Raw genomic sequence first — 26,123 nt, 5'->3', positions numbered from 1 at the left:
AAACAAAAGCATTGTTTGTAATTCCTTCTACAGCTACACGGACACAGTGACCTTCCACTTTAATTGTCACATTCAATAACAGGACATCACCCAGCTATTAGGCTGGTTTCTAGAGAAATGCTGGCTGAGAAGCAAAGGACAGGAAACTGCAGACGCAAAGCCAGAAGGTTCCCAATAAGGAGTAAGGATGGAGTCAAGTTCCCTAGGCACGATGCTCATGTACCTTGTCTGGTGCAAGGGGATAGGCAGTGACACGCACAGGAACGGGTCGAAGGTGTTGCTCTGATTCAGGCAGTGCGGACAGGTCAAGGAAGATCTGTGAGGGCCAAATATAGATTAAAGTTTAATCGCACAAACAGTTTGATGATTCCTCAAAAAGTTATAATTTTTCCAATTTTGTGCTCATTAATTCCACTCCTAGGTATGTACCCCTGCAATAAAATAAATCATAAATACATTTTTGGTCATATGAATGAATATTTCACAGGTATATTTCGTCTTCATCCGCAGTCCCTGAAAACACTGCACAGTCTTGAAGGTGAATCAGGTGTACTGTCATATTAATGAGAGACTTTTGGACCCCCCTCAAGGGCAGGGGCTGGAGGCTGAATCAGCCAATGGCCAATGATTTAGTCAGTCATGACTATGCAGTGAAACCCTCACAAAACCCTTGAGAAGAGCTTGTGCTCTCTGCTCTGCTCCGTTCGATCGTGCTTCTTGGTTGGAGAGAGCTTCTATGCTTGGGGAGCCTGAACACTTCCATGTGCCATGGAGCCAGGCCCCAAACTCCACGAGGATAGAAGCTCCTTTACTTGGGACCCTGCCCTATGTATCTCCTCACCTGGGTGTCAACTTGTATCATTTGCAGCATCCTTTATTAAACTGGTAAACTTAAGTGTTTTCCTGAGTTCTGTGAGCCGCTCTAGCAAATTAATTGAACCTGAGAGGGAGGCCATAGAAACCTCTGATCTGTAGCCTGTAGGTCAGAAGCACAGGTAACTGCCTGGGGCTTTTGACAGGGTCTGGAGTAGGGGGTGGAGGGCAGTCCTGTAGGATGGAGCCCTCACCCTGGGGAATCTGGTGCTGTCTCCAGGCAAGTAGCATCAGGATGGAGTTGAGTTCTCTGACACCCTGCTGGTGTGCAAGAATCGCTTGGTGTTGTGAGTGTGGGAAGACCCCCTCTCCAACAAACACATTGGAATCAGGGCCAGGAACCTGAACGGAGTTAAGCTCATGTCATCAGAACCCCTAAGAAGTGCAAACACGTAACCAGAGAAGTAACTACACAAATGTGTATAGCAGCATATTCACAATAGGTAGATGGTGGAAGCAACCCAGGTGCCCATCAAGGCATAAATGGGTAAACAGATGTGCTATACACACCCAGAGTATTATTCAGCCAAAAAGGGGAATGAAGTGTTGACGTTCCATAGCATGGATGAACCTCAAAAATGTGCTAAGTGAAAGAAGCCAAACACTTAAAGGCCACATATTTGTATTCCATTTATAAAAAATATCCAAAACAGGTAAAGCCAGAGAGACGAGAATGCAAACTGGTGGTGCCAGGTCCCGGAAGGAGGGAGGAAAAGGGACTGGCTGCTTACTGGGTCCCAGGCTTTCTTTTGGGGTGATGAGAATGTTTAGGAACTAGGAAGAGGCAGTGGTTGCCAACACTGTGAAAGTACATGCCGCTGATGTGTGCTTCAAAATCTTTAATTTTACACTACATGCTGTCACCTCACCTTTTCAAAAAAGGGGAAAAAAAAGTAATCCCATGTAGTTTAGTGCACTGAGTATGGGAAGGGAAGCTATAACCTCTCCAAACAGAAACACAGCATGCTGACTTTTAGACTGGAGGGGGTCTCAGGACCACCTGTTACCCTGGTTCTCAGCCTCACTGTGCTGAGAATCACACAGTAAATTCGTTGAAAGTGTCCAGGCCCTCCTCCCAAAGGTTTTGTTTCTGGGAGAGCAGGGAAAGGTGCAGGCATCAGAATTTCAAAAGCTCCCCACTAGTTTGACAATAGTGTCCCTATACCAGGGAGAACCGCTAGTACAGTCACCCTCCTTATTGTACCAAGAAACAGAGTTCAGGAACTAGCAGCAAATAGCTAACATTGAAACAGCATTTACTAAATAACTGGGCAGTGTGCCTATATTAACCCATTTACTAGCCATAACCACCAGTATTATCCTCATTTCACAGAGCAGCCAGCGGAAGCACAGAGAGGTCAAGTAACTTGCCCGACAACACACAGCTCTTAAGTGGTGGAGGCAGGCTCAGGTTCCAGAGCCCACTGTCATCATCATTCCTACAGCATCTTTGGTATAAGCAGGTGAGGCATCAATTGTTCCAGAGCAGATGCACCTATAGTTTTACCAATTTCTTTAAACTCTTTGAAATTGAATACTCCCTTAGTGCCAAATATTTTGTTTCAGGCAGAGCAGGGAAAGGTTCAGGCATTGGAATTTCAAAAGCTTTCCACTAGTTTGATGCCAGCATTCAGCCAGCAGGGGAACCCACTGGTATAATCCACCCTCATTGTACCAATGAAGAAACAGAGTTCAGGAACTAGCAGCAAATAGCTAACACTGAAACAGCATTTCAACGAGACAGCACGCATCTCTGAAAGCCAAGTGCAACTTCTGTATTCCACATGGGTTCCCTCATAGTATAACGTACCATATTCTCCCAAAATATAAGGGATTTCTGGACACTACATTCCTATCCTAAAATCTACACTAACTTCCCTGGGACTATGGGACAATACCTGGCTGGCAGCCCATGCTTTAGGGTAAGGAAACCAGAGCTGGTATCACAACCAGGTTTCCTGAGTTTCTATGGAAAGCACCAGGCCTGCTTCTTTGGTTTTCCATTGAGCAGACAAAACAGGAAAAACCAAAGACAAGCAAGAAACCCTGGGATTTTCAGGGTGCTGGCCAAGGTGACCCTAGGTGATCTGGTCACAGCAATTTGGCTCTCCTGGGTACGAGTTTTCAGAACACCAACCACGACTTTAAAAAACAGACCCAAGTATTCAGTGTTCAATCACACTCACCGCCTCTGGTACATTTCCCTTTGGGAAACCCATGGAAATGTTTGGGTAAAAATGGTGTATCAGCCATTGGACTCCAGCCTTTGGGGGACCTGACATGTGTGGGGTCTCCTCTGCCCCCACTTCCCTTCCAGCCTTCTCGCATCTCCACCCCCACCTCACTAAGTATTAGACCAGCTGGAGGATTTTTGTCACTGAGAAATTTCCAAATCCCTATTTTCCATTAAGCAAACAAATGAGAAGGAGTATTTCTCTTGGACTTAATCATTTTTTTAAGCCTGCTAGCCCTGGGCGAGGCTGCATTTTTCTTGTCAAGATGCATCTTTTAGACTGGTTCAGGGACACAGCTCTGACAGTGAGGCACGGACCTCTGCCAGGGAGCAAGAGATAGGTAGTTTGGAAAAAAACAGAACGGTCTCATTTTATATTTAAAGACTGAAGAAAATACAATTTTCATCATAAACTGCAGAAAGGATGTGAAATATACCTGTTTTTTAAATATGAGAAATAAGGACAGAGTGAGTGGGAACAGTAAGGTCAGGAAGAGAGAAAGGCAGCTATACTTGTACTCTGGGTGTGACCAGGCTTCAGCGATACCCCGAACATGCCTGAGGAGCGCCCGTCCTCACCACCCCTCCGAGTACACACAGGCCTGTCCTAGTAACCCTCATGTGCCCATAGGGGCAAAGGGCAGAAAATCATCCCCTTGACCTTCAGAGTTCACTCGCTTTCTCCCGAAGGTGTTCATTCTCATCAAACCGCCCTTTACAAATCCAACCTGGCCAGTGCTACCAAAGCTCAGAACTGCTTTGGTTTCCACTGTACAAAGGCCCAGAAACGAGCCCCAGGTTTTGACGATGCACGTTTCACCACTCTGACCTTTTGCTGCTGCCGCATGCACATCTTGCACCTCAAACCCAGCCAACTCCACCTGCTCCCTGAGCCGTGGAACTGATGTCTTTGCAACATATAAAGCAGGTGTCACCTCTCCAAGATCTGTTCTGAAAAAGCCTTCAAAAACATACTCTGTCTAGAAGGGAATGCTGCTTGAAACGGGGACCAGATTAAACTTTCTGTGAATAAAAGCTATGAATGGCATGAAGAAATGAACGACTATATGTGCATATACAATACACACACACACACACACACACACACACACACACTCACACAATCCCTATTCTAGCCAAAACACTAACAGGCAAAAATCCTTGGTCAGTAAACTTACAGATGTTTTCAGGTCGTAGTCATAACCGTATGGAAAAACTATTTTTCCTCTAGTATACCCACCACTCTGATACTATTCCTCCTTCTCTCTTCCAGCCAAAGTCAAAATCCCAGCAGCCTAAAAAGCGGGGGGAAGGGCGATGGAGGAGGGAGAAGCGCGGTGAACAGGAACCTGTGAATTAACTATAATAACACCTCCAGCTTTTAATTTCATAAGGAAGGCTGCCACCGGGTGACTCTGCATGCCAGGCAAGCCCACCCCGGTGGAGAGAAGTCCGGAGAGGGTCGGGAGCAGTAGGAGGCACTACTCAGGGGGCACCTCTTGGAGCAGTGCCCACCGCCCACTGCAGACGCCCTTCCCACACCTCAAAAGCCCCCACCTAGACGGATGTCCCTAAATACACTCTTTCTTTGCTAAAGTCTATCTGACACAAAGCAGTATTTTTAGCTGCCACAAGTCCTTTTTTTCAGCATGAATACCTCCCTTCTCACATTATCCTACAGTAATCTCCCCAAAGAACCCTCACGGTCCTCAATATCGAATCAGCTCCAATGTCACCTCTTCAGGAATCTTCTCAGCTTACCCATACCCGTCAGGCACCTTGTAATGCTGCGATTTATAATAAGAAATACAGCTAACCCTTGGACAACACGGGTTTAAATTGCACAGGTACACTTATATGTGGATTTCTCTGAGGAAAAATTTTTTGAAGGTTTGCAGCAATTCAAAAAAATTTTTCTCTAGCTTACTTTATTGTAAGAAAATAGTATATAATATGTGTGACATGCTGAATTATGAGTTAATTGACTGTTTATGATATTGTTAAGCCTTCTGGTCAATAATACACTATTCATAGCTAAGTTTTAAAGAGTCAGTTATATGTGGACTTCTTTTCATTTTTTCATTGATAGACAGTATTACATTGGTTTCAATTATACAATACAGTGGTTCAACAGTTACACGTTACTAAATCCTCACCCCAACTGGTGCAGATACTATCTGTCAACACCGAAGATGTTACAGAATCATTGGCTGTATTCTCCATGTTGTACTACCATCCCTATGACCAACTTATATTATGACTGAGATTTTTATGCCCCTTTATCCCCCTCACCTTCCCCCACTCACCTACTCAACCCCCTCCCCGATGGTAACCACAAGTCACTTCTCTGTTTAAGTCTACTGCTATTTTTGTTCATTTTGTTTTGTTTTTAAATTCTACAACTAAGTGAAGTCATGTGGTATTTGTTTTTCTCCACCGGGCTTATTTCACTTGGCATAATACCCTCTAGGTCGATCCATGTTGTTCCAAATGGCAAGATTTCTTCTTTTTTCAAGGCTGAGTAATATTGTACTGTGTATACATACCCACATCTTCTTTATCCATTCATCTGTTGATGGACACTTAGGTTGCTTCCATATCTTGGCTATTGTAAATCATGTGGCAATAAAAATAGGGTGCTTATGTTTTGAAACATGGATTTTGTTTTCCTCAGATAAATTCCTAGGAGTGGAATTACTGGGTCAAATGGTATTTCTATTTTTAGTTTTTTGAGGAACTTCTATACTGCTTTCCACAGTGGCTGCACCAATTCGCATTCCCACCAACAGTGCAGGAGGGTTTCCCTTTCTCCACATCCTCACCAACACTTGCTATTTCCTGTTTTTTGGAAGCAGCCAGTCTCACTGGTATGAGGTGATATCTTATTGTGATTTCGATTTGCATTTCCCTGATGATAAGTGATGTGGAGCATCTTTTCATGTGCCTGTTGGCTATCTGTATTTCTTCTTTGGAAAAATGTTTCGGTCCTCTGCCCATTTTTTAATCGGGTTAATTGGGGTTTTTGATGTTGGTTCATTTTAGTTTATATATTTTGGATGCTAACCCCTCATTGGAAAAATCATTTATGAATATATTCTCCAATACTGTAGAATGACTTTTTGTTCTGTTGGTGGTATCCTTTGCAAACAGAGCTTTTTAGTTTGTTTTATTTCCACTTACTCATTTTTTTACTTTGTTTTACTTGCCCAGGAAGATGTGCCCCAAAAAAATTGCTCATGATTATGTTCAATAGATTTTTGCCTATGTTTTCTTCTAAGAGTTTTATGGTTTCATGTCTTATATTTATGTCTTTAGTCTATTTCAAGTTTACTTTTGTATGTGTAGATACAGTAATCCAGTTTCACTGTCTTGCACACAGCTGTTTTTCCCATACAACTTATTGAAGAGACTGTCTTTTCCTCGTTGTATATTCATGTCTTCTTTATCATATTTTAATTGACCACATATGTGTGGGTCTATATCTGGGCTTTCTATTCTGTTCCACTGATCTATGGGTCTGTTTTCATGCCAGTACCAAACTCTTTTGATTACTGTAGCTTTGTAGTATAGCTTGAAGTCAGGGAGCATAATACCCCCAGCTTGGATCTTTCTCAAGATTGCTTTTGCTATTTAGGATCTTTTGTGGTTCCATATGAATTTTAGGATTATTTCCTCTAAAAAATGTCATTGGTATTCTGAAAGGGATTGCACTGAACCTGTATATTCATACATGGATTTTTGACCACACGGGGTCGGTGGGGTCAGTGCCCCTATCCCTGAATTGCTCAAGGGTCAACTGTATATATCTGAGCTCCTATAACCCTTGGAATTTCCTAAGTGATGAAAGTCATAAAGGTGAAAGGAGCATCTGTCGTTATTCATAACAAACCCCTTATAACCACACCTGAGGTATGTTAATGAGGTGCTTCTTAGAGAGCCCCTAAAAAACACAGGATGAGACCTGGAAGGCGGGGGACCCAACCATAAGATTGGAGGATGGGGACTTGCAGCCCTCTTCCACCAACCCGACCTCCTCGAGGGAGGGGAACCAGAGTTGAGCTAATCACTAATGGCCAATGATTTAATCAATTATGCCCAGTAATGAGGCCTCTATAAAAGCCCTAACAGAAGGGGTTTGGAGAACTTCCTTGCTGGTGACCATGCAGAGATGTGGGAGGGTGGTACACCCAGAGAGGGTGTGGAAGCTCTGAGCCCCCTTCCTCCACATCCTGCTGTGCATCTCTTCCACCTGGCGGTTCCTGAGTTGTATCCTTTTATAATAAACCAGTAATCTAGTGAGTAAACTGAGCCACTCTAGCAAATTATCAAACCTGATGATTCTTTCAGAGGGTCATGGGAACCTCTGATCTGTAGCTACTTGGTCAAGAGCACAGGTGACAGTGAGGGGCTGTGAATTGTATCCAGTGAGGAGGTGGGGGCGGTCTTAGGGGACTGAGCTCTTCAGCTGTGGGATCTGACGTGCTCTCCAGGTACACATGTCAGAATGGAGTTGAACTGTAGGACACTCAGTTGGTGTCTACAAGGAACTGCAGAATTGCTTGGCGTGGGGAACACCCTCACCACGCACACCTGGTGTCAGAAGTACTGTAAGTACTGTAGCAGTAAAGAGCACTGCAAAGGAAAAGAGGTTTTCCTTTCACCCCATAACATGCCCTTCAAAGCACCCTCAATTTGTCCTTCAAAGCACTTGCCAACTATATGACTATATACAACCCAGGAGTCTCCCTACAGTCTCATCCTCCCCCCAAGTCCATCCATGCCACACCCTTAAACTCATTAGCAAGTCCTGTTGACTACATCCAAAAGATGTTCCTTTCACTTCTGTCCATCTCTACCCCTACCTCCAGAGCCCCAGCTGCCACCATCACCCAGCCACAGGGAGGCTGCGCGACATGGGCTGCGGCTCTGTGCGTCACCCAAAATAACCAGCATGACCTCTTAAATCAATAACTAGACCACAACCTGCTTTAAATTTTGCAGTTGTTTCCTGTGCCCTTTAGACTAAAACCCACTCTTGGGTCAGATACCTACACTACCAGATCTCCGTCCACCTCTTCACCTCAGCCTCACCTCCCTCCCTACACCACTCGGCAGCAGCTACCCTGGCCCTTTTGTTCCTTGCACTTGCCAAGATATTCCCATCCCTTTGCCTTTGCAGTTTCCTCAACCTGGGATACCTTGTCCCCAAACAGTTGAATAGCTGAGAACTGAGAGACAGCTTAGTTCTCAGCTCAAATGTCCCTTCTGCAAAGAAGCCTCCCCTGACCATCTTATCTAATGCTGGCTGCCTCCTCCCGCACCTCCCAAGTTGTGCCTTATCATTCCACCGGCCACTACCACAGCGGTTTGCTGACGTGTGTATTATGTAACACCTCCCCTAGCAGAAAGTGAGCTCCATGAGAACAGGGGCTGGGCCCAACTCCTGGCACCTAGGAGAGAACCTGGCATGTCATAGGCATGATTAAATATCTAGAGAAAAAATGGGCATATCTGGTTAGATTTTCTCTCTCATGGGCAAGGTATTAGGCTCCTTGCTGTAACCAGTGGATCATGCACATTATCAGACACTAAAATACTTGAAAGAAGGAAAGAAAGAGAGTACATGGGGACAGAGGGGAAGAGGGTAGAGAGACAAAGAGCAAAGAAAGTGAATGTGTTGTGTAAGGACACCAATGGGTGGAACCTGGTGGCGATTATTCACAACCCTTCCCACGGTCTAACACACCCTTGCCTTGTCCTCCCCTTTCCTTTCTGTATTTTCTTTTCTCTCCTTCTCTGTTCTCCTTCTCCTGTCTCATTTTGTTTCAAGCAGCCTCTGCTTTGAGCAGAGAAAAGATGGAAGCCCTACAAGTAGCTTTCATGGCCAGAAAAGGTCAGTAGCCATGAAATCCAGGTCTCCCCTACGCGTACCACATCTCTCAGGAAATAAGTGGGCCTCCCTTCATGTATAACAATGAGGCTTGGCTTGCTTAGAAGAGAGTTTATTTTCTCAATGTGCTAAGTAACCAAGGGCAGGAACGTGTGCCCAGGGGTCATTCTGGCTGTCATACTTGGTCCTCCTTCCCAGTGGGGCACAGAGTAAGTGAACTGCTCAAGTGCTGTGGATTTTCTGCTCCATAAGAACAGTGCTGGCCTTCTTCCAAAGCATTTCAGAGACTATCTGGTCTCCTAACTAAACAATTGCCTCAAAGAAACCAATCATTTCCAGTTCTTTATTTTGAGAGGGCCCATATTTCTCTCATATTTTTCTCATATTTATTGATCAAATGGTTGTTAACAACAATAAAACTCTGTATAGGGGAGTCAATGCTCAATGCACAATCAGTAATCCACCCCAAGTGTAATTCTCGTCAGTCTCCAATCTTCTGAAGCATAACAAACAAGTGAACAAATTACATGGTGAACAAATTCTTACATAGTGAATGAGTTCTTACATGGTGAACAGTACAAGGGCAGTCATCACAGAAACTTTCGGTTTTGATCATGCATTATGAACTATAAACAATTAGGTTAAATATGAATATTCATTTGATTTTTATACTTGGTTTATATGTGGATCCCACATTTCTCCCTTTATTATTATTATTATTTTATTTTTAATAAAATGCTGAAGTGGTAGGTAGATGCAAGATAAAGGTAGAAAACATAGTTTAGTGTTGTAAGAGAGCAAATGTAGATGATCAGGTGTGTGCCTGTAGACTATGTGTTAATCCAATCTAGACAAGTGCATTAAAACATCCACAGATGCAGAAGATTTCTCTCAAAGCAGGGGGGGTGAGGTTCTAAGCCTCACCACTGTTGATCCCCAATTTCTCACCTGATGGCCCCCCTGTGACTGTGCCTGCCTTAGGTTGTTCCTCCCTTGAGGAATCTTACCCATCTCTGGCTAACCAGTCATCTTATGGGGCCATACAGGGAGATGTAAAGTTGGTAAGTGAGAGAGAAGCCATATTGTTTGAAAAGGTTAGCTTTTTACTTCTTTGCAGATTTGTGCCCTGTGGCTTCTATGCGCAGCATTTGCCTTGAGGTATCTTTACCACTTGGAGGAATTATGATACTCGGTAAATTCGATATGAGGCATGAATTCTATTTAAGGGTTGTAATTAGAAAGGAAGAAGAAAAGCTATAGAGGTTGCAGATGGAAGAAAACATGGGAGGATTATTTCTTTGACAAATCTTCTTGTAGAGTAACTTAAGCATGTATAGGTTTTAAACTACTAATTAAATTCTGCACACACATTAACATAATAGGAATACAGTTACATAACCAAACCAGATCTATAATTACCAGCCATCTCCAGTGAAACCAAGAAAACCACTTAGGCACCCTAGGCATTTGTGAAAATTTGTCTATGATATGATGGATATTGTCCAACTGTACTTGAACAGTCTGAGAGAAATCAGACAAATTAAAACAACCCATTCCTGGGAACTGTTCACATCCCGTATGTTCTTTTAACAATAGATAGTCTGTAGTTGTAAGATTTTGGAGCGCTATAACTTGCACTTCTCCTAATTCTTGGTTGAATTCCAACAGTCTAGATTCAGTCAAATTTGTTGTTTTACTGAAAGCACTGGCCGGCTTAGATATCTCCTTCTTCATTCCAATGGCAAGTCCAGGAACTGGTGGGATGGATGCAGCTACAACTCTAGCATCGCCTGGATTTTTGTTGAGGTTTTTTGATGATCATCTTCTGGTATGACTCTTTCAGAGAGTGCTGATGTTGGAAGTTCTTCTTCACATCGTATCTTAGTTCATTTTCTGTGTAGCCAAATTAGGCTTTGATCCTCTGTATAAACACAAACCAACCCTTTGCCCACACTTTGATATGCCCTTTATACCATTGTGTAGAACTCATTGGAGGTCACCACACAGGAACTGCTTTTTTTTTTTTAAGAGAAAGGAATATTATCAGAAAAGTGTGCCTCCATAGCCAATCATCTGACACCCTGTAAGTGATCAAAATTAAGGACATTTAAAGCATGCATTAATCGTTGATTTACAGTTAGTTTTATCCTATCAAGGAGTAATCCCCCTTTTCTTTCTTTCTTTCTTTCTTTTTATCTGTAATCTACACTTACATGAATAATATTATGTTTACCAGGCTCTCCCCTGTACCAGGTCACCCCTATAAACCCCTTTACAGTCACTGTCCATCAGCATAGCAAAATGTTGTAAAATCACTACTTGTCTTCTCTGTGTTGTACAGCCCTCCCCTTTCTCCCTTCCCCCTGTGCATGCTAATTTTAATACCCCTTTTCTTCTCCCCCCCCCCCTTATCCCTCCCTACCCACCCATCCTCCCCAGTCCATTTCACTTTGGTACCTGTTAGTCCATTTTTGGGTTCTGTAATTCCGCTGCTGTTTTGTTCCTTCAGTTTTTCCTTTGTTCTTATACTCCACAGATGAGTGAAGTCATTTGGTATTTCTCTTTCTCTGCTTGGCTTATTTCACTGAGCATAATACCCTCCAGCTCCATCCATGTTGCTGCAAATGGTAGGATTTGCCCTCTTCTTATGGCTGAGTAGTATTCCATTGTGTATATGTACCACATCTTCTTTATCCATTCATCTACCGATGGACATTTAGGTTGCTTCCAATTCTTGGCTATTGTAAATAGTGCTGCGATAAACATATCCAGTTCTTTTTTAAGGCTGTGTTTTACTTGCTGATTAATGGACACAAGGCAATGTAATTTATTTTCAAGTGTTTTCTTGAAAGTCTGTGCCCATAAAATTCACGAGAAGTTGGAAAGACTGAAACTTTATATCTTACACAATTTTGTTTGTACAAAAATGCAAGTTAAATATACACAAAGCAATGATAATTTTATGTAAATCTGTTTTATGTGATCTTCAGTTATATATAAAAGTTTCTTGGTTTGGTTATTTGTGAAAATACCAATACCAGATTGAATTACTATCTATTGGCAAAGGATCCAAAGAGCTTACGTCAGCCTTAATCTTATACACAGTTAAGTGCATTTCCTATTTTGAGATCACCTAAACACTGGAATAAAGAAAAAGAAAAAACTGAAAGGGCAGGATGTCCATGAACGAACAAATCATTTGGCTGTCATGTATCATAAAGCACAACACCCCCCCACACACAAGCATGTACCCACAGTCAGTCATAAAACAAAGCTTAATGACAGGCTACTTCCAGTTTGATCCTCAGCTTTACATTTTTTCTTACTTCATCAAATGAATAACTTCTTGTCACCTTCCCATTCTGTGGGAAGATCCCAGTATGGAAAAGATCTGGACCATAGTCCTCTAGGTCTCCTTTTCCTTCTACAAGTATAACAAAATTCTCTGCTGGTGTCCTATGTGAAAATAATCGGCCTTTTTTTGGACCTTTTGTTGAGATCAGCAACTAGGTCCTTAAAGACATTAACCCCAAGGCCACTGGTTACCACATAACTACACTTGAAGGAACTATTCAAGAGATGTCTTGTGAGCGTCTGAAGCACGCCACCACCAGAATCGAAGGTAGTATTTTCAAGACTCCATTTGTTTGGCTTCTTGCCTTCTACAATCTCTTGTAAGGTATTAATATCTACTCCATCTCCTTGAATAATTTTAAGAGAAGGAGACAGCAACTTGTAGCTCTTTGAGTGCTTAGTAACAGGGAACTTCTTATCTAAAATATCCAAAACCTTTCATACAGTGCCAAGAGTATTTCCAGAATTGGGTCTGATTATCAGTGGTGCAGCTCTACTTCCTGATAATATTAAATGTCTTAGATCTTCACCCATATTTTCTCACAGGCATTAAAAATGTCATAGCTATCACTGACCACAGATGCAGGCACTGATGAAAACTGTGTTACTACTTGTTCAAAAGCATCTTTTTCATTGTCTTTCCCCCAAACTGTTATGGTACTGTGCTCTGCCGCTGCAACAGAATAACCTGCTATAGGATCTTTTGTTCCATAGTATTTTTTAATTAAGGCAATTCCCGCTACTGTGTCTGAGCCTTTGAAGTTAACCAAGTGAGCAGGCCCTCCTATGCCAGCAGTCTCTTGAGAAGAGACTCCTCTGTAGCCAAAGTCATGTAACTTGTATTTCAGACCATCTAAGTTACCAGAGGTTTCTAACGAATATTTGGCCAATATCTTTTTCTGCTCTGTAGAATTTGTAGCCACTCATTGAATACCAGGACTGAACAAGAACAGTCCCAATCCAATCAGTAAGCCAGTAGCACTCTGGGTCTGTGTTTTCCACTGTGAAGAGAGCATTTCCTTGGGCAATGACAGAGCCTTCTCATATCCAACTATTTTTACTGGTAATCACTGAAAATCATAAAAATCCTAAATCAGGTCACTTTCTGGGCAATTTTAAGTCGTCTCCTCCTTTTCAAATACAAAGAATACAAGTCCCCAAAATGCATGGAAGTAAATGGCCATTAAGTAAGTGAATGTCAGAAGACTGAATAACTGTTATTTTATTTGATATAAATAAGAGGGAAAAAAACAACAGGAGATTTAGGAAAGACACAGCAGAGCAAAGGAAAAGTGAGAGTACATGAAACACTCAGAGAAAAGTGTGCCTTTGAAAATGACCTAATGCAACATCCAGAAGAAAAATATAGAAAGTGTTTTGGTGTCCATAATGAAGAATGAGAGGGCAGAGTTTCTGAGCAACTAAAGTAACAGCAGAAAAATCACAGGAAAAGAACAAGGCAAGACGGAACAGCAACGGAAGAGGAATTCCAAAGAAAGCAGAAGCAGGCTTCGTGCTTCACAGATCTATCAAAGGTCCAACCCTGGTTTGCCCTCGCTATGCGTCCTCTGAAAAGACCAACCAGAGATTGTAACTCCCCTCCTGGGGTTCTTTTAAGTATTAAATTAAAAAATGTACGGGTGAGCATCACACCTAACGGACACTCTGTAACCAGTGGCTTCCCTAAATCCTGATTATTATGCTCATTTCAACCTCTAAGCAGGGTTCATTCTTGTTGCGTATGTTCTAACCCATTCAATCCTATTCATCCTTCAGAGTCCATCAAAAGGCACACCTCCTCCAAGAAGCACAGGGACGTTTCTCCCCTTTCTGATTGCTCACTGCAATTAGTACTCTCAATAAAACATTATTACTTGACAATAAGTCTGCCTTCCTTGAATCTCTAAAATGCTGATATATAAACGCCCAAAGGGAACTTTTCTGAGGTCAGAGTGTGCAATTATATATATTTTTATATCATCCATAATGCTGGGAAATCTTGAGCTCGAGATAACATGTTAAACTGGACTCTCTGGCTATAAAGAACAAACAGGAAGGGTCTGGCCAACTTTTCAGTGATTGTCTGCTGATAGATCCCAGCCTCCACATTTACATTCTGTAGAACCACCGTTGCATTGAACCTCCTTCAAGGGGGATGGGAAGCCCAGAAGCCAGCAAGAAGGCTAGAAGAAATACTAAAGGGCAGAGATGACAGAAGTGACTGGTTAACTGGGGCCTGTAATGGGAAAGAGAGGGTGTCTGTGGCTTTTGCTGTTTTGTGATCTCAGGGTAACTGTGGCAATGGTAGGCTAGTTGCCAGCATACAAATTTGCTGAATCTTTAGGAGATACCTTCTAAACACAGTCCATTCTTACCTATATTCTTACCTATATTGGGCTTCAAAGGGGCTTTGCACAAAACTCTGACCTAGAGAAAGCTGAGCCAATGGCGATGGGAGGTTTTCAGAGGTTTTACTGGCTTCAGGCTGAATCTGAAAAGAAATGAGGAAAGGAAGCACAATTAGATACATTTCCTATCACTCCAGCACGTCCAGGCCAGTGAGCCTTTGGCCTACTCCTGGGCCCACATCGCCCCTCACTGGGCCTGGGTTCGGCAGAATCCAGACCTTCATGTTGCCTTTACCATAATTCACTGCTCCTCCACTCACTTGAACTCATTAAGAGAGAATGTGTTGAAAGAGCTGAAGCAAGAACCTTGGAGAATGTGCACACACACTCACCCAGCCTGAAGTACTGCCTCTGGACTCATTATCCCATCCTTCATCTCCATCCTGCTGGGGCTTGTGTTTCTGGACACCTCCTGTACATGTCATGTGGGCGTGCTACTATCACTTCAAACATGTTGCACCAAATCTTCCCATCTTCCCCATCCACATCTTCCCGTGAGCCAGTCTTCACATGTGGGCTGTTTTTCCCAGACAATCCAGGCTTTGCCCCTTAGTGCACTGCACACACCTCCTTCACTTCACTTATCGGTCCTACTGACCCTTCCTCATGTTCTCTTCTGCATCGGTTCCCTTTGCTGCGTGGCAAACTACCCCAGACTAGTGGCTTAAAACAACAGAAATCTATTCTCTCTCACATCTTGAGATCAGACACCCCAAATCAGTGCCCCAGGCCAAAATCAAGGTGTTAGCAATGCCACGCTCCTTCCGGACGCTCTTGAGAATATACTCCATGCCTCTTCCAGTTTCTGGCTGCTGTGGGAATTCTGCGGTCTGTGGTCACACTGCTCCAGTCTTCAAGGCCAGCATCTTCAAAGAGCCGGGAAAATGAATGCGTGTGAAGTGTTTGGGGTGAAGTATACCAATATTTGCAATGTAAATTACAGTGCATCATTTAAAAAAAGATGATGAAAAAAATAGATGGAGTGATGAGTAGATAGAGGGATGGAGAGATGGATAAATGTGGTAAAGCAATTTTATTAAAATGTAAATCATAGAATCTAGGTTCACTGTATGATTAATTCAACTTTTCCATATGCTTGCAATTATCCGTAATAAAACAGTGGGATAAACAAGAGGGACAAATACTCAGAAAGGTTGCTCTTACTTGTCCTTCTATTTTATGAAGCACAATTTGACCAGAGTACAGGATGTGCAGAGGGAAGTAGAAAACAGGGCTGGAGAGCAAGTCCGGTGCCATGCTGGGTGCAGCTCTCAGTGTCCTAAGGATGAGCACCTGGGTCAGGACACAGCCTAGTACCAGGGCTAAGAACTACATCCTGGAATTGGATGGCCAGGGTTCAAATCCCTGCACTGCTGCTTATCTGTGGGAGTTATTCAGCCTCTGATTCAGTTAAATAAATTACTTTATCTCTTTGTTTAATGTTTCCCAACTGTAATAAAGGGATTATGAATGATAGTATTTATCCGATAGGGACTTTTCAAAATTTCAACAGTGAATATACACAAAACACTTGGAAGAGTGGCCGGCACACAGTGAGCACTACCGAAATGTTTGTTCTGGTTACACAGTGGCGAGTATCTGATGTTTGGGACCTAGGCGGTAGCTACATGCACGAGGGATGCTTTAGCTTGATAGCCAGGCACAGGATGAAGGAGGTAAGTCTGGAATTAGCACACAGGGTAGGAGGCTTGAAGGTCAGGGCCAAACAAGGTTGACTAGACCAGGAGCCATGAAAATGGAAAGGAGGGGTTGGCCCAAGACCTAACCGTGTATGCAGCTCGTAACAACACCTGCTGGGGAGCAGGGGTAGAGTGAGGGAGGAGAGAAACAGGGCCAACACCAGGCTTCCAATCTGGTGCCTGGAGAACGTTCCATTACAGAAGAGGAAATTATCAAAAGGAGAAATGGGTCAGGAAAGGGCCTGCGGAGTTGGAGGGCAATCAACACCCAGGCAGAGACATCTCACAGCAAACAGACAAGGGCTCAGCGGAGAGAGGGCTCATCCCCCTTGGACGCAGGGGGGACGCTGGCATTTGTGGCTGCCCAGGATTCACTCCTCCTCTTTGGCAGAAGCACCCCTTTCGAACACTGAATTCAGCCCATGGGGAAGCGGGCAAGGCTCTTTAACCAGGGGTCCTGCCCTCCCTTACGAAGGGTCAGGCCCAAGACCCCTGCTGGACCGGTGAGACGTGCCTGCCCTGCACTTGAATCCTGACCAAAATGACCACATGCGGAGACATAGATTCTAGCAGCAGTGTCCAGGCCAGAGAGCAGAGCAGTTCCTGCCACTGCCAACCACAGCCTGGAGCTGATTCTCAACCGTTCCGGGCCTGGTGCTTCAGCCTTCCCTTGGACCCTGTGTGCTGGCCTTGGCCTTTTGATAAACTCCCTTCTTCTCTGATTCAGCGGAAGTTGACTTGCAACCGAGACTTCACCCTGACTGCAGGCTGCTAGGACATCACGGTGATGATGCAGCACGCTGGGAGTGGCAGGGGAAGGGGTCCCCAGGGACAGGGTATGGGAAGAAAATCCAGAACGAGGCTGCAGTGAGAGGCAGCAGAGGGTCATTCCCAAAGCATGGACTGTGAGGTCAGACCAGGCTGGCTCTGCTCTGCTGGCCAAGTGACCCTGAATCTCTCTGAGCTTCATTCCACATCAAAAAGGAAAAGCAGGGCATCTACCTCATGGAGCCGTCATTAAAATAAAAAATGGTGATGTGTATGTCCTGCCTGGCACACAGTAGGTGCTTAATAAATGTTAGCATCCTGGTCCTCTCCCCAACCTCATCCCTCTCTTAATTCTGCCCGAGTAGCACTCTCTGTCAGATAAACTGGCAACAAGATCGTTTGTGTGATGGTGTCTATAGGGCAGTAAAAATACGCCCTTTTGGCCAGATGAAAACATTACAACAACTGAGAAGAAAGTGGTTCTTCCCGTTTCAAATAAATCTAGCTATATGACTTTCACACATTTGAAACAGAATAACCTCAAAGAGAAAAATCACTCAGAGTTACACAGAGGGATAGTCCCCTTCCCTTCTTGGAGGGGGAAAATGAAGTTTTCTACCAAATAATCCCAATGGTCCTGCTGTTTACCTTCAAGTGTTCACAGCCGGGCCTCCACAGGCAGCCCAGTTGCCTGAGAGAAAATGTCAGAAGGGGCTTTGACCCCAGACAGAGTAAAAGATCTTTTTTGGCTTCAATCAGGTCAAAAATTAAGAGCCAGGCAAACTCCTCACTCTGGCCCACAGCCACCCCCGTTCTTGCCTGGCTCGTGGCCACTGCGGCTCCCTGGCGGCTCCCAGGCCCACTAGAGGAACAGGAAGCAGCTGGCGTGGCCAGGGACAATGAGCGAGGGGCAGAGAGGGGCCTGAAATGAGGCTGAGGGGTTGGCAGGCCCAGTCAGGTAGGGCCCAGTAGGGCCCAGTCAAACACGTAGCAGGCCGGATTTTGTTCAACGTACAACAGGAAGCCACCGGAGAAATTTCAGCAGGAGAGTGATGTGATCTTACTCCCTTTCTAAAGAGGTCACTCTGGCTGCAGTGTGAACATACATATAGTAAAGGGGCACAGTGGAAATTGGAAGACCAATAATCGGTGCTTTTATATGGGTCTTGGAGTTGTGAGAGAATTACTCACAAGCCCTCTTGGCTTAAATAGACGTAGTGCCATCTTAAAGGAAGCTTGGGGTGGAGGGGGGATGTACCATAGTTGGGAGCAAAGGCTACAGAGCAGTGACTCTCAACCAAGGGTGCTTCTGTCCCCCCTCGGGGCGCTTGGCAATGGCTGGAGACACTCTGCTTATCAGTCACAGCTGCAGGGGCCACTGGCATTCAGTGGACAGGGGGATGCTGCAAATGTTCTAATGCACAAGACAAAGAGCTCTCCATCCCCTAACTTCGAATGTCAGCTGAGGCTGACACCCTGTTCTAGAGCCATAGTTCCCAGCTTTGGATCCTGGCTCTCCCACTGCTTTGCTGTGTGACTCAGGGAAAGTTACTTACACTCTCTGTGGCCCTCCCCACCCTTATGGCCGATGCCTTTTCTGCCACCAACGGATAGAAGAGGAAGACTGAAAAGCAGTTTAGAAGGCTGCCTATATCCCTCTTACTCTCCAGATGGGAAGATCTGCCTGGCACAGCCAGCGAGGGTGGTGGGGGGACCAGGACAAGAGGCCTGCCCTGTGTGGCCAGCAGGAAGACAGTCATGACAGGAAAGGGACCCACACACTGCTGTGGAAACAGACAGACTCAGGTTCAATTCTACTTCCCTGAGTAGAAGGTGAGTAACATAGGACAACTCACTTAACTTAAATGTTCATGAACTATAAAATATGAGCTGTCCTTGCAAATATGAAGGCACGATAACTCCTTAATTTATTATCCCCATTCGAGAGTTTATGCGTCAGTAGTGAAATTAAGTTATGAAAAGCATCCAGTTGTGACACATAACATTCAATGAAGAGTATCTTTACAAAAAAAATACATTATTATGACTTCAAAATGTGTTCACTTGAAGATTATGGAATATACAGTGTGGTGGACATGTGTATCTGATCAGCATTCCTTTCTTTGAAGAAGCAATGAGGCCCAAATCTATAAAAGCCCTCTTTGGTTGTATGATTTGGGTGGAGTTTGCCGCTCTACACACATGCAACCCAGCTGTGCTCAATCGGAATATTCCATTCCGCTGGCCACCTGCCCGCAGACAGGGGACAGGGGAACTGCACTGGGACACTCACTGTGGACTTTGTCTGGAACCCCAAGCTCTGGAGACTGTCTGAGCACTGCAGGGGCCCCTCCTGCCACCATGTGGGCAGAGGCAGCCTGAGAACGAAGCCAGAGACAAGAGCTAGAGAACTGAAGACTTGGTGACATCATCTAGGCCCTTGGTACAGCCAAAACTAAAGCGGGATTAGCCCTTGGATTTACAAGTTATAAAAGCCAAGAAATGTCCTTTCCTTTGTTGGATCAAGTTATATTTCTATCACTTGCAACTAAAAGGGTCTGAATAAGATAAACAGAAAATCGCTATACATACCAGAAAAATCCCCCATTATCCCACAACCCAGAGAAACCACTGTAACCTTTGAAAGTGTGGTCCTCCCAGGTTCTGTTGTGGTGTTGCTTTTCTTTGTTTCATTTGTGTGTTTTGGGGGTGCCTGGGGTGGTTTTTTTTTTTTAAATAAGCAAATAGGCTTTAAAGCTACACCCTCTTGGACTTGAATCCTGACTTAGTCCCTTTAGCTCTGTTGCTTTGGGAAGGTTACCCAACCTCTCTGATTCTTGCATTACCCATCTATAACCTGGGAATAATAACCCTAGCAGCACTTGGTAAATGACAATAGATACTCATACTGTATTGTGTGTAACAGCCCACAAGGTGATCTAAGGAGTACAGAGTCTGTATAATCATTACTTCCCTTGTCCCCTGCACCTCACCTTCTGCTGTGTTGGGTGTGAGGACCGCTTGTGTGGCTGCCATACTCTGAGCTTTTAATCACATTATATTGTTTAAAATAGGTCTGTGCTCATTTGACACACGTATGGTTATGTTCTCCTTTTCTTAAAATTATAACTTGTCACCTTAAGAGACAAAGAAATAAAGATAATAGCAGGCTATGTGATCAAATTTAAAAAAAAAGCTTCCTGAGACATTCACTTAAAAAAAATTATGTATATGGAAGGAATGCAACATGGTAATTTGATATACATACAAAGTGAGATGATTCCTGCAATCAAATGAGGATGTCATCTCCTCTCATAGTTACCTTTTCGTGCGTGTGCCGAGAGTGCCTCAAATCTACTCTCTTAGCAGATCCCCAGTACTCGGTACAGCACTATTAACCGTAGTGATCAGGCTGCGTGTTACATCCCACCCACGTGCAGCTGACATTCATTCGTTGTTACTCTAGAGTCATGGGCTATAAGCTAAAAATGAATGGATGGGAAAGTGACAGCTGAAGGACTTACACTTTTTCAAAGCATTTTTTTAATTGATTCACAACAGGGTGGGGAAAAAAGTGTCCAGATTTAAAACAAACAAAAGAAAAGCCTGGTAAAGCTGTTCTTGGAGCTGCACCTGGATTAATTTTGAGACACATCAGAAATAATATGTGATTAACTATCAAAGCTTGTGAAACACAGTTAAATTAAAATGGATATTGTTTCAAGAACTTCACACACTCTTACTTTCTTAAGTGAGGGATTAAAGGATAGCAGGAGAGCAGAACCCAGCACGGATCTTTATTTGGCAAAGCCCATAAAGAATATACATCACTGATAAATCAATTAACTGTGGCTACTCCAAATGATGGTAGTGTTTTCTTACTCCCAAACGTTTGAGGTTTCACCAAAATCTGGGAATACTAAGTGCACACATGTAAAGGTCACCCATCACCTGTGTCCTGACAGAAAATAGTGGGGATTTTGTAGGATATGTACCTGAGAACACACTGGTAGCATTAAAATGGTACCATCAGAAAATGATGGGACAGTACTCAATGGCCTCAGAGGACCATTCTAATGCACAGAATACAGACAATTAGGTGATTTTCGAACTTGAAGCCAAAAGGAAACCCTATTCACTCTATTACTGGGAATAGAGAGGGAGAGAAATACGCCATGCTGTGTGTACAACAGAGCTAAGAAAAAGGAGTACGGAACAGCGCTGGGCATGCAGCAGCCAGGACACACGGGAATCTGAGAATCTGAATTTCAAGATCCAGTTTTGAGGAGTTGAGTATACATTCAAGTGAAAACAAGAAAATCAAATACAACGTGCTGCCTGCAGAGGGACTGACCTTCTCGGGCACTGGCCCTCGGCAGGAGCTCTCCAAGTCCTTGTGCACGCGATCCAGCAACCAGAGCAGGAACTCCAGGGCGTCGTGCTGGGAATGGCCTTGGAACTGAGAGCCATACCTGGAAACAGCATTCTGAAAGGGAGGAAATAATGCCAGAGGGTCAGTGTGACCCTTCCAACAACCAAATAAGGGCCTATAAGCACTAAGTCTACCAGTGGTCACCATTCAGCCCCAACCTGGAATGACTGCGTGGAGCAGCATGCAGTGAGAAATTCCCTGCTGAAGCCAGCTCTTTTTGGGTAGCGTCCCCAAACGCTATACGGGCTTTCTGTATAGGACAGAGCACCTTCCCCCACCCCAGGAAAGACTGTTAATGTATGTCCTGCTTTTGAAAACCCACACGGTTGTCTCTGTTGAATGTGGGGATGCTGTTGACCTCTGCCCTCCCAACAGCTCTTGTTCCTTGTTTGATCACTGGGGGGTGAGCTTCCCAGGCTTGCCTCCACCAGTCTCTGTCTATGCTGTCTCTCTCTCTGTCTGCCCCACAGGGGTGCAGCCTCTTTTCCAAGTCTCTCCCTCAGTGGTTTCATTCACCCTCTCATAGTGAAGTGGACATTCTTGAATACCAAGCATGTACACCCCTTCCTGCCTCTTCCCAATATGCATGAAATCAAAGAAGTACAAACTTCTCTTTCTGTGATTGATCACAAGATGGTTGAGCTGGTCCTTCATTCCTACTAAGTGCCTACCAGGTTGCCGGATACTATTTTAGGGGCGAGGACACAACAAACAAGACGGACAAGAATCCCTGCTCTCACGGCACTTATATGCCCTCCGCCTATTAAACTGTGGAACTGTTTTGTCATTTTCTCTGTAAATGCTTATTCCCATTTTTTAAAGTTTATTTCAAAGGGTAATATAGGTACATACTTATGAAAAATTCAAAATATAAAGAAGGATGACAATGAAGAGTCTGCCTTCTGCCCAGCCCTCCCTGCCTGGATGCCCCTCCCCAGAGGGAGGCTGACTAGTTTCTCAAGCAACTGTCCCATGCACCTGAGCTTCTGGGAGTAAGCGAGTATGATCTGCACACAGTACGTGACAGTGGCTTGTCCCATCCTTACACTGCAGAGCCAGGCTTCAAGCCTCGTTCCACACAGATCTGTTCTTTTCTCATGCCCACAGGGAACAGTGTAAGCCAGGCTATGGCCCCTGGACAATCCTCAGCACCACCAATCACATCAAATAGCCTGGGCTGTTTTTCTTTCTTTTAACCTTCTCTTGGGATTTAAAGGAAACTTTCAGATGAGATGAAAGAAAAGTCAAGATTTAATTAATTGAAATACTGGCTCTGAGTCTATTCCAATCACACTAGCATAGGTTCACTAGGGAATCTAGTTCGGATTTTCCTTCCAAGCTTCTCTGCACTTTGATGTGCAGAGTAGGGTCTTGTGTTTTTTTCTTGGCCAGATTTAGCCAATAAAAACACACGATGCCCAGTGAAATTTGAAGTTCGGGCAGACAATGAATGTTTTTAGTATAAATTTGTCCCATGCAATATTTGGGATATCGTTATTCTAAGAAGTTGCTCATTGTTGATCTGAACTTCAAATTTAACTGAACATTGTCTATTTCACCAGCAACCCAACTCCTAGTCCTCCTCAAGCCTGTATCCTTAGTACCAACATTCTTTCCTTGGGGAGCAGCCAGTCCCTCCAACTCAAAAATCTCTAAAATCAGCACTTGCTTCCTCCTAACATCAGTCCTCCTTTACATTTTCTCTCCACCCACATCAGTCAGCTGTCAAGCCATCTGGATTTGGGTTCCAGATTTGTCTCCGCCTTGCCCCCTTCAGTAAAACCCCTTCCTATCATGGAGCTGCTCACCCAAATGACAATACTCACCTTCAAAGGTGCCCGGACCCAAGACTGTCCCCTTGCCAACCACTGTCTGCACGGTAAAGCAGACCCGTTTCCCTCCAGAACAGCTGGATAACGGCATGCCCTCCTCCAAACCCTGACTCCTGCCACCTAACAATCCAGGCTTCCTCTCTGCTCCGGCCCCATCCGTGTCACTCACCACTCTCTGTGTTTCAAAGCCCCACGCCATCGAACCACTCAGTTGCCCCACATGTATGTTCCCACTTTTTCTTTCTTTCATGCAAAATCCAACCCCCATTGGATCTCTTGTCCCCTCCTGGCATGAGCCATGAGCTCTATTCTCTCACTTTATTTCTGAAGAAAATCCTGTACCTTGCTCTCCTAAAAAAAAAAAAAAAAAATCCAACCCCCTCCTGTTAATCATACTGATCCTTGAAGACTGCCACTCTCTTCATCTGAGCCTGACTATAAAGAATTTGACAACTTCAAAAAGATAGACAAGATAGGGTATTAAAAATATCCTTTTATATAAACATAGTAATTCTGCTTTGGGGGCTTTAGCCTAAGGAAATGAAAACTACAAGCAAAGATCTCTCTATGTATCAAAGTTACCTGAGGGACACTTATGGCACACTCAGATGGCCTTAAAAGTTATGCTTGAGTAAATGAGGGGAAAAAAAATGATCCTGTCATTTTTTTAAAAAGTATGTAAAACTATATATTTGAGATTTTAAAAATATATTTATAGACAGGAAGATAAAAGACTAGAAAATATAGGGCAAAATATTAACCAATAGTTGTCATAGAAGGATAGGACCATAGATGATATTTTTTTCATTTTCATTTGTACATTGAAAAAATATTTTTTTATTTAAATATAGTTACATACAATGTTATGTTAGTTTCAGATGTACAACAAATTGATTCAACAGTCATACACATTGTGAAATGATCACCATAATAAATGTACTTACCATCTGTCACCATACAAAGTGATTATAATATTATTGACTCTATTTCCCTATGCTGTGTTTTTCAACCCCATGGCTTATTTATTTTGTAATTGGAAGTTTGTACCCCTTAATCCCTTTCACCTACATTGTCCTTGTCCCAACCACACCATGGCAACCACCAATTTCTTCTGTATTTATGGGTCTATTTCTGTTTTGCTTATTTATTTGTTTTATATTCTTAAGATTCCACATGTAAGTGAAATCACATGGTATTTGTCTTTCTATGACTTGTTTCACTTGGATCTCTAGGTTCATCCAAGTTGTCATGAATGGCAAGACTGCATTCTTTTTTATGGCTGGGTAATATTCCACTGTCTATATGTACCACCTTTTCTTTATCCATTCATCTATTGAAATATACTGCCAATTTTTTTACAGTGAATATTGTTCTTTATTACCTTTTTCCAATTATAACAGTACCTGATGTATTTTAGAGAGTTTTGGCATCAAAAAAATAACTTTACCTACTGATACCTGCAAAAGACATACCCACAGAAAGTCTACTGGAATGTTACAATTGCACTAAAGCTAAATCTCACTTGGGAGGGATGAATGGAAATATATTTGGTATTTCTATCCTGCCACAAGGCACAGCTCTATCCATGTGTGCATTTTTTTCCTCCTTGACTACACTGATAATTTTTAAAATATTTTATACTAAAATTATTCCCAGTTATTTCATATTTCTGGTTGTTTCTGTGAATGAAATCAAATTTTTATGTATTCCAAGTGGTTATTGCTTTTGACTTTCTATCTTGTATCTGACCTCATCAGTAACACCAAGAATCTTAAAGTAAGAATTTCTAGAACCATTTAGTAATTTTCTTTCGGTTCAGTATTTTTTATTTCATTCCCATTTCATGTCTTACTGTTTTGTCCAGAACTTCTAAAACCTAAGAGTGATGAAGAAGGCATTCTTATTTTTAAAAAGCAATGCCTCTAAATCTATCACTTGAGCATTCTGTGTGCCTAAAATTGTAGGGCTAAAACTGATCCTTATGTACATAAGCTAAGATAAATTCCAGATCGTTGAAATCCTTATTATGACCACATGAAAACTATATATGCATGACAGAATATTATTAAAAGGTATAATATAAATAGACCTAAAACTCCCAGTATCTGCGTAGGGAGAAGAAAAAGAGACTTTGGTGAAAATATCTGCAGCAAATACAACAAGGGTGGAGGAACATATAGAAATAAGTAAAGAGAACACCAAGACCAAAGCAGAATGAACAGACAATTCCAAGAGCAGTTTTACACCCGGGGAGGAGACATGGAAAAATCCTATACCTCACTCCTAATCAAAGAAATAAAAATGACATTTCCCTTCTGTTCAATAAGCTTAAAAAAAGGATACCAAACACCCAGGAAAATATATATCACTGGTGTGTCTGAAACTTGATGTAATTATTTGGAAATGAATTTTTCAAGGCAGGTGCTAAAAATAATCAAGCCAAATAATGTTGATTTTTAAAGTAAAAAATGATAAACATTTTAAATTAGGATGTTATTAGGTACACACACATCAAAACTCATCAAATTCTACAGTTCAAATCAGTGCATTTTTATTTATCTATGAGAAAAAAGGAAATCCTGCCACTTGCAACAACATGGATAGCCCTTGAGGTCATGATGCTAAGTGAGAGA

The 26,123-nt window shown here is 43.1% G+C and overlaps 1 long non-coding RNA gene and 1 pseudogene across 1 annotated transcript; both read right to left on the bottom strand.

The window, feature by feature from the left end:
• Positions 1-221: 221 nt before the first annotated feature.
• LOC140849029 (uncharacterized) lies at positions 222-21,744 on the bottom strand. Its single transcript, XR_012130480.1, has 3 exons — positions 21,581-21,744; positions 14,738-14,841; positions 222-316 (listed from the first exon to the last, which is right to left on the bottom strand). It is a non-coding gene; the product is annotated as an uncharacterized lncRNA (long non-coding RNA).
• Positions 12,272-13,998, bottom strand: LOC140849236 (nicotinamide phosphoribosyltransferase pseudogene; annotated as a pseudogene).
• Positions 21,745-26,123: the final 4,379 nt, after the last annotated feature.

The sequence above is a fragment of the Manis javanica genome, chromosome 4, assembly GCF_040802235.1.
Source record: "Manis javanica isolate MJ-LG chromosome 4, MJ_LKY, whole genome shotgun sequence".
NCBI lineage: Eukaryota > Metazoa > Chordata > Mammalia > Pholidota > Manidae > Manis > Manis javanica.
The sequence above is the reverse complement of the archived record's forward strand: the minus strand, read 5'-3'. Positions and strand labels throughout refer to the sequence as shown.